At 42.5% G+C, this 13,855-nt stretch overlaps 1 pseudogene; it reads right to left on the reverse strand.

Annotated features, from left to right (window-relative positions):
• Nucleotides 1-4,944: 4,944 nt before the first annotated feature.
• LOC134616176 (acyl-coenzyme A thioesterase 1-like) lies at nt 4,945-5,818 on the reverse strand (annotated as a pseudogene).
• Nucleotides 5,819-13,855: the final 8,037 nt, after the last annotated feature.

The raw sequence follows: 13,855 nt of genomic DNA on the forward strand, positions 1-13,855 counted from the left end.
GACCCAGGACGGTGACAAAACTGGACTGAGTTAAAAACACCACTGCACACTACAGGAAGGGCCAGAGTCGTCTCTATTATCTTAGGCGGCTGAGGTCTTTAAACATCTGTCGGACAGTGCGCAGGATTTTCTTTGCGTCTGTTATGGCCAGTGCTATCCTCTATGCTGCTGGATGCTGGGGTGGCAAGTTGAGGGTCGCATATGCCAACAGACTCGATAAACTGATCCGCAAGGCTGTAATTTTGTGGAAACAGCGCTGGACTCCTTTAGGGTGGTGTCTGAGAGGCGGATGTTGTCCAAGATAAGGGAAATGCTGGGTAATACCTCCATGATGTGCTGGCTAGTCACAGAAGCACGTTCAGTGAGAGACTGAGATTACCAAAAAGCCCCACTGAACAACACAGGAAATCATTCCTGCCAGTGGCCATCTCCTTGTACAACTCCTCCATCTGATACACTGTACACACTGCAGTAGTTACACCCTTTGCACGTGCTCTACAGTAAAATAACAAATGACGTAGTCTCACATGTTAGAGTTGAATGTTAATAATAAATATTTCACCTCTGTTGTTACGGTCCTGGGCCTGTGGCCCAGTGTCTTGATTTTGCATTGTTGTTTATTAGTCTGTTTTCGTTTTGGTTCGATGTTTATGACTATTGGGGTTTTGGTTTCTATTCTCTTGTTCCCCAGTCATGTCTCATGTCTCTCAGGTCCCTGTACCGCGTTCCCTCCGTTCTCTGTTGGTGTTGTCTCTGAGTTCAGTCCGTGGATTTCCTATTTTATTTTGAAGGTCCATGTCTCATGTCAGTGTTTCTAGTTTGACTTCCTCTGTCTCGTTAGGTCTGATTTCTCCCAGCTGTGTTGCCACCTGTTCCTCGTTCCCTCGTGTTCCTGCCTGTGTATTTACAGCGTGTGTTGTCCTTTGTTTAGCGTCGCGTCGTTAACGTCAGTTCCCCTTGCATGCTATGTCTTTCCTTTTAAGTTCACTTCCTTAGATTTCCCAGTTTAGTTTGATGTTGTTTTGTATTCCTCCCAAGCCTGCAATAAAGCAGAGTCCAGCGTTTGGGTCCTCTTCTCCTGCCTGCACACAGCGATCCATGACAGAGCGACGCAACCACAAAATTGACCTAGCAGACTCAGGTTTTGCCACTGAGGGGGAAATGCTCAAGCAGTTGTGGGATTTCTGCTGGAGTGTAATCCATGCTGCAGACAATCATAAGAGACTTATCCAGGTAGTGTTTTTTGACCATTTCTTGTCATCTACTACATTTACCGTCAGCTTACCGTCAGACATTAAAAGACTTAAGCACATAATAACGGATTTGAGGGCGAGGCTCTGTTTTGAACTATTTGGCATGGGCGGTCCGGGCAAGGTAAAATCAGTTGCCCTCCTGGAAGCCCTCACCTCTTGGTATTCTCGGCATCAGCGGCCTTTCCCGTCGTTGTTTATTGCCAAATCGTTGATCCTCCATTAAGGAAGAAACTGCACTCTCGCCATCTTCACCCCGCCACACTTCCACTCTCTCCTGAGGCGGCTGTTATGGGACCTGCAGCACAACTGTCGGCCCAGTCAGGACGGAGATTCTCCCCAGGGCTTCCCCAGACGCTGAGTTTGAGTCAGTTGCCACCTCTGGACCCCTGGAGAAAGTAGAGCCTGCTAGGTTTCTGCCATCAGTCCAGCCTGTAGTTCAGTCCTCTACTTCACCACCTGCTTCACTTCCACCTCTACCCTCAGCTCAGTTAGCTGCCCAGCAACCTTCAGCTCAGTTTTCAGGGTCACCTGCTTAGCAGCCACTAGCTCAGTTTCCAGTGTCACCTGCTTAGCAGCCACTAGCTCAGTTTCCAGTGTCACCTGCTTAGCAGCCACTAGCTCAGTTTCCAGTGTCACCTGCTCAGCAGCCACTAGCCCAGTTTCCAGTGTCCCCGCTACCTGTAGCCCAGTTAGCTGCCCGGCCTGTAGCTCAGTCGTCAACTCCACCACCGTTTTCACCTCAACCTCAGTCGCCCTCTGTTCAGTCTTCTGTGTCGCTGCAAGCTTAGTCCCCCGTTCAGTTGCCGCAAGCTCAGTCCCCCGTTCAGTTGCCGCAAGCTCAGTCCCCCGTTCAGTTGCCGCAAGCTCAGTCCCCCGTTCAGTTGCCGCAAGCTCAGTCCCCCGTTCAGTTGCCGCAAGCTCAGTCCCCCGTTCAGTTGCCGCAAGCTCAGTCCCCCGTTCAGTTGCCGCTAGCTCAGTCCCCCGTTCAGTTGCCGCTAGCTCAGTCTACCGTTCAGTTGCCGCTAGCTCAGTCTACCGTTCAGTTGCCGCTAGCTCAGTCTACCGTTCAGTTGCCGCTAGCTCAGTCTTCAGCGGGGCTGAAGACTGAGCTACAGGTAGCGGGGCTGATTGTGGTAGAGGTGTAATAGGTGGTGGAGTGGTAGACTGAGCTAGCAGCAACTGAACGGTAGACTGAGCTAGCGGCAACTGTCTTCAGTTCTGTTAGCAACTCAGCCATCATCACAACCAGCATCACTACAACCTTTATTACAGTCCATAGCTCAGTCAGTAGCTCTGTTAGTAGTTCAGTCATTAGCTTTGTCACCAGTTCAGGCTCCAGTGTTGTCACCCATCCAGTCAGCCACTCATCTACACCCTCAGCCAGGGGTCTCAATGCCTTCTGGCCCTTTATCAGCTCCTGCTGGAAGTTTGAGTGAGCCAATCCAGCACTTCGCGGCTCCCATGCCGCTGGCAGTCTCCGCTGGCAGTTCAGAAGAACTGTTTCAGCTGTCCGCCTCTGCTGGAGGGTCCGAGGGGCCCATCCAGTCATCTTCTGTGTGAGCTGGGGGTTCAGGAGAGCCCGGCCAGCATCAAGCCACGTCAGCTGGGGGTTCAGGAGAGCCCGGCCAGCATCAAGCCACGTCAGCTGGGGGTTCAGGAGAGCCCGGCCAGCATCAAGCCACGTCAGCTGGGGGTTCAGGAGAGCCCGGCCAGCATCAAGCCACGTCAGCTGGGGGTTCAGGAGAGCCCGGCCAGCATCAAGCCACGTCAGCTGGGGGTTCAGGAGAGCCCGGCCAGCATCATGCCTCGTTAGCTGGAGGGTCTGGTGAGCTCGGCCAGCATCACGCCTCACCAGCTGGGGGTCCTGGAGGACCCAGCCCACACATCCTCGTGTCCGCTGACAACTCTGGGGAGTCCGTTCAGCCACCCCCTGCAACTTCCATACGGTCACCTGCAGCGTCTGGTCCTTCAGCTGCTACGCTGCCTCGTCTGGTCCTGCCTCGTCTGGTCCTACGGTTGCTGCACCTCCATCTGGTTCGGCTCGGCCTGGGCCATCTCACCTTCACTGGCTACCTATCAGGCCTCTGGTTGGACGTCACCGCTGTCGAGGGCGACCTCCTGAATGAGGTCGTTGCTGCCACTGCCTTCCGCGTGGTCGGCCTCCAGATGTGCTCTGTCGCCACCACTGCCTTCCGCGTGGCCGGCCTCCAGATCTCCTTCGCCTGCGTCGCCACCGCTGCCGTCCACACGGTCGGCCTCCAGACTTGCTTCGTCCACGCCGCCGCTGCCTCCCACACAGTCGGCCCCCTGAACGGTTCTTGATTGGGCTCATGTGCTGTCCACCTCCAGGTCGACCCCCTGAACTGCTGTATGGAGTTTGTGCCGGCGACCTCCGGGTCAGCCTCCAGAACTGCCGTTGGACTTTGCCCCTGTGGATTCGTGGCTGACCCAGCTTGTGTGTTTTGTTCTGGACTCCTGTTGCTGGGATTTTCCAATGTTTTCTGCCTTGGACTCTGTTTTGGACTCGTGACGCCTGTTCTATTTTGGACTGCCCTTTGTGCTCCTGTGCCTTCTGTGAAGATTCTGTTTTGGATTTGTATTCCTCCCAACCTGCAATAAAGGAGAGTTTTGAGTTCACGTTTTGCCTCTGAGTCCAGCATTTGGGTCCTCTTCTCCTGCCTGCACACATGACATTTGTAATATTCTTGATAGTTATAATTTAGCAATTTGTATATATTAGTGCTATTTCTTTCATTTGTAAACGTTGTAATATATTGTATTATTTAATTAGTTTAGTCTGTTACTCTCGTGGAGCAACTGTAACCCATGTAATTTCCTGAGAAATTATTAAAGTATTCTGATTCTGTGCTGTATGACTCTCTTAGCTGAATTTCTTAACATCTCATATTGAAAGTTGGAAATGCTGTAATAACTTTGTATATCCATTTCTTGCTTAGTGATCTTCAACATTTCTTATTCTCAAGTCTAAATTGATTTCTTCTGTTTTTGTCTCAACTTAAGCTAATTAAGATCCCCATTAGCTACAGGAATACAGCAGGTATTCCACCTGGGATCCACAGATTTACTCTCTGAGATTACACTGCTTACAGAGACATAACCTTTCCTTTAGTATGTAAGGATTTAAATAATTAAATAAAGCTAATTTGTTTCGTGATTTTTTTTTTATATACAAATTGCAATTGTGCTCATTAAAAGTTGGCAATGTGTAATAAAGGTCAAATGCATCAATACAGTGCTATGGTTGAATTAAATTATTGAGACTGACATGTTGACAAACATACTTGCACATCATAACTAGTTAAAGTCAGGGGGATATTTTTCTGGGCCAAGGGAGTCTGAAAAGAATGTCCCAGACTGAGATAATAAGAAGAAAAGAACAGGCTGCAAATTGCTAGCTAATATTTAATACAACAAGGTTAGCGGGAAAGGTGTTTTTCTTTCTTTTTTCCATGAAAAGGAGCAGATAAGAGATGAGGTCATATGTGAATGAAGTGTGGGAGAAGATCCAGTCAGGGACGGCAGGATCGGCTGCGTCGTTTCCCAAAGAAGATCGGTCATAATAATAGTTTTTGTTGTGGTATAAAAATGTATTGCCCGCTTACAGGGTCATCCTTTTTGTTAAGCGCATTGTTGGTTCACATTGAGGTCCAGCATGCCGAAACTTGTAATTTCAACTGCTGAAATCAATTAAATCTTTTAAAAGATAGTCACTCTCATGTACTTTCTTAAGGAAAAAAAATAAACCCGTAACTAGTATGAAACACCTTTCTGCGCTTACCTTTGGTTGCTGTTTTAAGAAATTCATTGCTTCTTCAAAGTGGTCTCTGTGATGTTGTCACCCTTCTTATTGTACACCGCCATTGAGAGAACCACGAAGCCTTTGTTACCCAATAGACTGGGTCTTGCCTCAGATATGATGGTGGGAATATCAAACACAGCAGGAAAAGGACCTTTTCCTGGAAGAAAGGAAAAAGGTTCTTGTTAGCAGCAAAGGTTTAATTTCTGAGATGAAGGAAACAATGCTGATTTATAAGCTGGTTAATGTTAAATAAACTAAAATGAAGACAGAAAGCTTGGAGCCACCTCCAGTACCTGGAGGAGTGAAAAGGACTCCACGGATGTTCCCTTCATTGACAGGGATCCTGGTGGCCCCATCTCTCATCAGAAGCCTCTCATTTGTCATCTCTGCCATTAATCTGCCCTCCTCCTCATGCACAGAAAACTTCACCACCTGGGGGTTTATGGCATTTGTCTTTAGATATATTTTGTGCATAGTAAGTGGCCTCATGAAACACAGCAGACCCATGGGTTCTACTCCAATGTAGCTCCCACCTAGCGAGGGGTCTCTTTTCAGGTCGACCTCCCCATTGCCGTCAGCCTTGTAGGTGGCCGATTAGCCGAACACCATCTCCCTTGTCATCAGTTAATTTGGCTCTCATGTTGACAACCTGCATTGGCCTCAGCCCGGCCACCTTCACCTGAATGGGCTCATCAAACATACATTTGATGCTTGGCAGCAGCTTCAGTCTCACTTGAGAGGACATCTTTTCTGAAAAAGAGAAAAAGATTGGACTTTATGAATGTAACATAAAAACTCCCCTTACACAATTCTTTTTGTAAGAAGATTCAGAGACAGACTGATCCATATTACATATTGTTTTATGTTTTTAAACAAACAGAGGGACAGATAAAGACTCAAGGGTGCCATTACTACCATCCAGTGTTTAAAATAATCCACTGTCCCAGTTTGTGCTCAGTGTGCATTCTGCTCAGTGTGCTTTCTGTACTCCTAACAGACCAAAGAACGGTTGATAAAAATAATTTCTATTTCTGTTTAAAAAGGATATTTGGTAGTATTAAAACACTATGAAAATACCTCTCTATAAATTTTGGTAAAATGTACAAAAATTATCAAAAATAAATGTAATAATTTTGCAGAACAATTCTAGAACTGCAGGACATATTCTGTCCCACTCATGCGCGAAACACATGACATTCTTTTTAATACTTTACAACCTGCCTTATAGTGTACTTTCTAATCTCCAGTAATACATCACAGGGCTCGCAAAATCGCTAGTCCGACGTCCCGGGGCTAGCGATTTTTCCAGTCGGGCTACCAGAATCTATCCCTGCCCTGCCCGTCGGGCTATCATAGGAAGGAAAAATATATGTCAATGCTTTTGCATTCCTTCGGAAATGTAGCTGGGTAAATATGTCATTGGCATCGGTGAACCACTGTCAATATGTGACTAGGGCTGCTCAATTAATCGAATTTTAATCTAAATTACGATCTGGGCTTTCAACGATCATTAAAAGTGACTGAGCCGATTATTAGCACCTCCCTCGTGCTTTACTCTCGCGCTGCTCCGTGTGGCAAATCGAGCGCACCTCTCTGCGTTTCGAACACGCGGCACAACAATTAAGAGGAGCTAACAGAGGGAAGCTCGGAAAGCTAAGCAGAAGTTATTTGGAGAGGAGAGTGACTGCTGTTGGTTGAAAAGAGAGGTAAAAAAAAAAACCCTTCAGTGTTGTGGAAACATTATGGGTTCGCGGAGTCAGACGTGGATCAAGTAGACATAGTGTGTAAACTTTGGTGTCTTAGCTGCACCACAGAGCGACATGGCAAAGTTCACTAAACATAGATGTTTACATTTTATTTTTTATATTGCAAACATTTGCACTGTTATCAGTATTTGCACACTATTTTATACTATTTTTGACAATCTTTAAAGCCATTATTCAATACATTGTTATTGTTAAATAAATATCATCAAATAATCGAGATCTCAATTTCAGTGAAAATAATCGTGATTATCATTTTTGCCATAATCGAGCAGCCCTATATGTGACATATTGAAATCGCATTTGAATTTGCGCTTGTTTTTTGCTTTCACTTTGCAATCGCGCGAACTGTGTATAGAGAGCGACAGTACTGATTGGTGAGTGACGATAATTTGCGCACCAACTCCTCTGACATCGTCTTATCAATCGTTAGTTTACTATCAAACATGACAAGTGAAATCTCCTGCAGGAAGCTTAAACATGTGAGAGGTTGATCGCGCAGAGAATCGCTGAGCGTTATGTGAGTGCGTGTGTAAAGGCAGCAGGATATATATTTTAGTTCTGCTGAGCCAAATAAGACCGGTCAGGGTGAAGAAGTGACAGCCAAAGAAAAGCTTACCACAAAACGGAAAAGTTATGACAAATCAGACTATAAGGCAAAAAGAAAGTGCAGCTTTATGGTTTCATGGACAAAAGAATTTCTGTGGCTGGAATATGACAAGCTAAATAACCAGGGGTGCACATAAGTGGTCCGCAGGTGCGCATTCGCTGTCAAAATAAAATACGCGCACAAGATAAGAAGTTGCAACGCGTGTTTGCGTCCATAAGATTTTCTGGAGGAGGACAGACATTTGTTTAGAACTCTTAAAGATGTCGAAGAAGCTCCTTTGAGCAATTACTTTGGTGTTCCTCTACCTCCAAAGAAATGTCAGATGGAGTCCGAACCACAAAAGAAGCGCGTATTCTCGGAAAAGTGGTTGCAGGAGGTGAGCTGGCTTTAAACAAATGATGAATGCACAGAGATTTGGTGCAGAATGTGCCATGAAAATCCCACTCTAGCGGACAAAAACAGTGCCTTTCATATGGACGCAAACGCGCGTTGCAACTTCTTATCTGGTGCGCGTCTTTTATTTTGACAGCGAATGCGCACATGCGGACCACTTATGTGCACCCGTGTAAATAACATAATGTTCTGCCGGGTGTGTTGTTGGTTTCCCTCGATTTCTGAGTCGACAAGTGCCTTTGTTACTGGGACCAGTAATTTTAAGAAAGGCCCCCATTAGAACCCATGAGAAATGCAAGAAATGGATTATTGCTCAGTCTGCAAATAACATACTAAAAATCAACCTGAAAAATCTGTTTAGAACAGCCTACTATGTTGCAAAGAGTGAACTACCACTGGCAAAATTTAGCAGTCTTTGCAAACTTCAAAAAGCAAATGGCCTAGATCTTGGTTCCACTTGCCTCTTACCTGTGATTTCAGTGGAAATTTCAAATTCAGGATCTGACACAGACTGATTCCTGTTGTACAGTTCTTACAAGTTCATAGAAATTTCTGTTCAATTACAACCAAGTATTTGAGTTGATGATTGTAATTTTTATACAATATTGTAATTTGTGTTTCAACAATTTTTTGATTAATTTTTTGCTTCCGTTACAATATTATATTGTAACGGAAACAAAACATTAAAAAAAATTGCTCCCTTTTTTTATTCGGGCTACTTAAATTTATTTTGGGCTACCAAAAACTGAAGAGTCCCTGCCCGAAGGGCTACCAGGGATTTTGAAATTTTGCGAGCCCTGCATCATGTCATATAAAGTCATATATTTATAGTGGCTAACCTGTTAGAACTGCATGTCTTTAAAAGTTAAGAAAAAAAAAAACCAACCCAAAATGAAACAACAACAACAAAACACAGAAGCTCAGAAAAACAATAGAACTAGAGCTTGATTTTTTAAATTAACACAACTGAATTAAAGGCTTGAGCAATGTGTAACATGGTTGACTGTAAATAAATATATATTTAAATAAAAAAGACTACATATAAAAGAAATGGTAGATTTGTGAAGTTCAAATTTTGAATTACGAAAATTATCACTGTACTGTAACATGTACTTGCAAAATAGTTTTCCATATGTTTACATTGCTGTGTATCTGTGTGGACTGAAGCACGGATTTGTGAGCATTTTCATACGCATTTTTCAACCTTTCGAGACAAATTTATCTCCATAAATGTGCAACAGCCGAAAGAGAGTTTTACATGGATGGGTTTTTTTTTTTTTCTTAAAACCAAAACTCACCGAAGAGAATGAGTCTTGTGGTCGGTTTTGTTTCTCGAAGTACCCGTGATCGTGCGGACTTATGACAGACTTGAGTCGCAGTCCAAATATGTTTTAAATTCAAAATACCCTCAAAGTAAGCGAAGATCTTCGTTCTTCTGGTGACGACTTGTTTGGACTTCGCCTTAGCCAAGTATCCCAGAATGCATTTCAAACGAAATTCAGAACTGGAAGTAAAGTTCTGAAAAAACACTGTCTCTGGTGCACAAAATAGTGCGACGATTTCGGCGAGAATGTAGCAACATTAAATATCCGGAAAATTTATCAAAATATTACCTATTTGCAAAAGTTAAGCATAAGATATATAAATTTATTTTTAGGAAATATATATAAAATGGGTGACGTTTGCTTTACTGCAGTGGTTTATTCTTGAGAAAATCGGTTTTGCAGAGTTTAAGTCAGCCTGCAAAAAGTGGCTGATTTTATTTCACTTTAATGTATTGACATCGGTGTTTTTACCCACCACAGTCAAGCCAGCCGCCGCTTATCAACCGCTTAAACGTTCGTGCGCTTCTACACTGAGTTTTAGGGTAGTATGTAACATGTCGATCTGTTCGTGGATATCCTGAAAGCCGATGTCAAATCTGCTCCAGAAATGATCAAATTATATTTCAGCTGTTTTCAAAACAAACGGTCCGGTGTAAATTTGTAGATTATTTTAGAACATCTGACCTGATTGCTTTTGTTGAGTTAGCAGCATGATCCCTGAATACATGTACAAGAGTAACATAATATTTTTTAATATTATAGTTCATACAGCACATACATGTTACTGAAAGGTTACAAGTCTGTTGATTATTCAGTCATTGACTAATCATTCACCATAGTGAAGTTCTTTAACAACTGATTTCAATGTAAATTAATGAACAAGTCAGTCCACTGTTTGCTGCAGTCATCTGGAAAGACTGCAGCATAGTCACACTGACGGTCCCTTTAAAGTCGAGCATTTTGCAAGAATGAACTTTGCATGCCCTGGACTTTCAAACTATAGGCGGGTTCCTGATAAGTGGATACAAACAACTCAAAACGGTGAACTGTAATTGTCGCTTAACAGTAAAACTGGGTTGCAGTGTTTGTGAATGCAGCTTTATTGAAACTGTAAATGATGTCTGACAGAGGGCGCTCGAATAGAAGGTGTGAGAAGTTATTATAGAATATTACTGCTTACCTGTACTAAAAGAAAGGTAGATTGTCATGCAGTTTTACTTGGGTAAACACACACATTGGTTGTCAGGGTACAACGGGAATGCCTTGTATTAAAAAATGGCTATTCTTTGAGTTACCACGCCCCATCTTATCGTAAAAACCTCACAGCACCAAATCAATGGAGCCGGTAGAGTATTTCGCTCTTAGATTGCTGCTTAACTTGAGGTTCATAGGATATTTAAAAGTAGAAGGCAACGCTGGCTGGTGATGGAGATTGTTGGTCAGACCTAGAATCTGTGTGTTACACAGCTTTTTCCTGCCTTTTCTTTTATTCTTGAAGAGGAAGTTGTGCTTATTTTACCACTAGTTGACCTTTTAATGGTGGAAGGCTTACCAGCCACATTTGAAACACTGTCCTCTGGATTAACACAATCATCAACACCAATATTTTAAATGCAAATGTTCACAACCAGATAACCATTCACTCACTTCATAAATAAACTCATCATAACACATTGTTTTTGCTTTAAACGATGTTTCATGCTTTTCATTTTCATCATCTGGTAACACACAGATCAAAGAACCATGAATAGTTTTTGCTTCATTACACAAAACAACAAAATCATTAATTGAGGCTTGAACCATATAGATATAGATACTATTATCTATATCTAGTGATATACTTACAATATAGATATTATTTTCATATACTCTCTTTTAGATGATTAGCTTTATTTAATTTAGCTTTTCTATCACATTGCAGTCTCTCCAGTTTCTTTGCAAGTGCTTTAGCAGTTATTTTCTGCAGGTCGCTTTGCTCCATAGTAAAAATGTTTGAATTTGGATTTGGTAATGATTTGTGGAAGAACAGGATGTGCCTTTGGTTTTTTGTTAAACATTTGCAACTCTGGTATAGATAAATGTGATATGTTAACCTTGACACACTCCAATCCCTGCTATCCCTCCCTTTAATGTTTTGTTTTAATGTTCAGTTTCATGCAGTTTGGTAATTTAAATTTCTCTTACCAAAACCATAATAATTTCATTTTCTATTCTAGATTTTCTAGTGCTGTCAGCGTTAGTCTTGTTAAAATCACGTTAACGCCATAACCGCATTAACGCGGCAAATCTCCGTTAGCGAGTTAATGCGGATTGCCCCGTGCATGGGGCTGCATGGCGTCAACGCGTTAGTGCAGTTAGCTCGTTAACGCATTAGCGCCATACACTACACTACAATTGGGCCCAATAGATTTAATCTCATGATCTTACATGATGTTACTAAATTACCAAGCCTTAAACTTGAATATTATAGATGGATGGATTTCAATTAAAGGTTTTTTTTATGTTTAATGCAATTATTCCCTGGATTAGACAGTTTAATTCCTCGTTCTAGCCGTTTCAAAGCATGAACAACTATTTAAATGTTCAAGTTTCCACTTCATGTTAACGCTTAAATATTCTTTTACTCTCATTAAACCTAAATACATTCCTATAGAATGAGAAGATCAGGAGAGATGACCGAAACCAAGGACAGGAATGTACAGTCAAAAGGAATCAAAAAAGGAATCCCCTCTCTCCTGATAGGTGAACAAGACCCTGAGATACATAAACTCTTTCACTTCGGTCAGCAACTCATCCCTGACTCGGAGTGGCCGCTCCACTTTTTTCCAGCTGAGGAACATGGCCTCAGACTTGGGGGTGCTGATTCTCATAAAAATCCACCCTAGGGGGTCCTCCCACCAAAGACTGCCTCAGTGCCCAGACTCATCCCCTACTCTACTTCCTCTACAGAAGACTTGTTAGTGTGATTAAGGATGTCCTTGAAGTATAAACTGACAATGGTCTTTTGTCAGCCGAGGATCTTTACAGTCATGGTCGGCCTCCAGATCTGCTCCGTCTTTCTTCGCCAGCCTCCTGGTCAGCCCTCTTAACTGCTGTGTCTCTTCCGCTAGCCTCCTGAACTCTCACTTCTTTGTTTTGGAATGTTTTTTTTCTTAAATATGGTCCTTCTTTCCCTGTCAGTACTCTTACTGCAGCATTTTGGGTCACCTGAAGGTGTTTCAGGGAATTTTTACGACAACCTGATAATAATGAATTACAGTAGTTCTGCCTAGAAGTAATAATGCGTAAACTAGTTTTTCAACATCACTCTTAAATAGGATGTTTCTAATTTGAGAGATTTTGCGCAAATGAAAGAAAGCAGTCCTACATATTTGTAGTCAGAAGAGAGTCAGACACACGAAAAAAGCTCTAGTCAGAAATGCATAAGCAGAATAAAAAATCACTTTTTAAAAAAATGTAAGGTGCCTTAAAAAAGTATTCATGCCCCTTGAATTTTTGTAGATTTTGCTATATTAGAAGTATAAACCTCAATGGATTTAATTAGGATTTTATTTAATAAACCAAGAGAAAGTTGGGCATCATTAAGAAATGGAAGGTAAAAAAGAAAAGTGGCTTTCATTGCTTACATGTTAAAGAAGGTATTTCAAAATTCTTTACATTGCACTTTAAGTCTTCTACATGACACGTTAGCAACAGGCCAGTGTTTTGTTTTGTTTTTTATCTCAGAATGTTGTCTTAGAGAAAAGGAGAGATACTGCTTTCACTTTAGTACAGGGGTGGGTCCAGAAGGGGGCACACTTAATATTTTAAAAACTTTTTCTTGTCTTGATGCATGCTGAATAATCATGGTAATCATCCCAAAAGGTTGATTCTGTCCATCTGGACGTAACGTTTTCAGTGGGAGAAACGTTTCATCACTCATCCAAGTGACTTCTTCAGTCTCAGCTGACTGCAGGTTTCCCCAACCTTATAAACACTACATACTGTGCGTCCAGATAAACAGAATCATGTGATCAGGGCATGATCACATGCGCCCTAAGCTCTCTTGCAGTGACCCGAAGAAGGGCGGCAGGAAAATGGTTGGATGAGAGAAGTGATGTCCCAATCAGCTTGACAGTTCGGGAAAGTAAAAGTGATATAAATCTTAGATTATCTGCCACCACCTGGGAAGCAGACAGAACTTAGGCATCAGTTTCATAAGTATTGTATAAGTAACACTAAACATTTTATATTATATATATTTTTTAAAAGTGCTGCAAATATATATCACTGCTGGAAACATAATACAATGTCAAGTGACAAAAGACATGCATAAACAGAACAATTCTGTTTATCTGTACATTGTCTTTTCAGTGATTGAAACATTTCGACATTCATCCAAGTGACTTCTTCAGTCTCAGCTGTCTGCAGGTTTCCCCAGTGTTTTAAACAGTACATTTGCATAATGACTGAAACTAGCACCACTGAAGGAACAATGGGCTGCAAGGTCAGTTTCTTAATTCCCCATTGTGGCCAACTTGTACATGGAAGAAATGGAAAAGAGGGCTTTGTTATCCTACCCTGGAACACCACCAAGTCATTGCTGCTATATGGATGACACCTGGGTGAAAATTTAAATATCAGGATGTACACACAATTAAGTGATCACATTTTACTGCAGAATTTAAGAAATTCGTCCCCCCTTCTCCTCA

This window comes from Pelmatolapia mariae, linkage group LG18 (assembly GCF_036321145.2).
Source record: "Pelmatolapia mariae isolate MD_Pm_ZW linkage group LG18, Pm_UMD_F_2, whole genome shotgun sequence".
Classification (NCBI taxonomy): domain Eukaryota; kingdom Metazoa; phylum Chordata; class Actinopteri; order Cichliformes; family Cichlidae; genus Pelmatolapia; species Pelmatolapia mariae.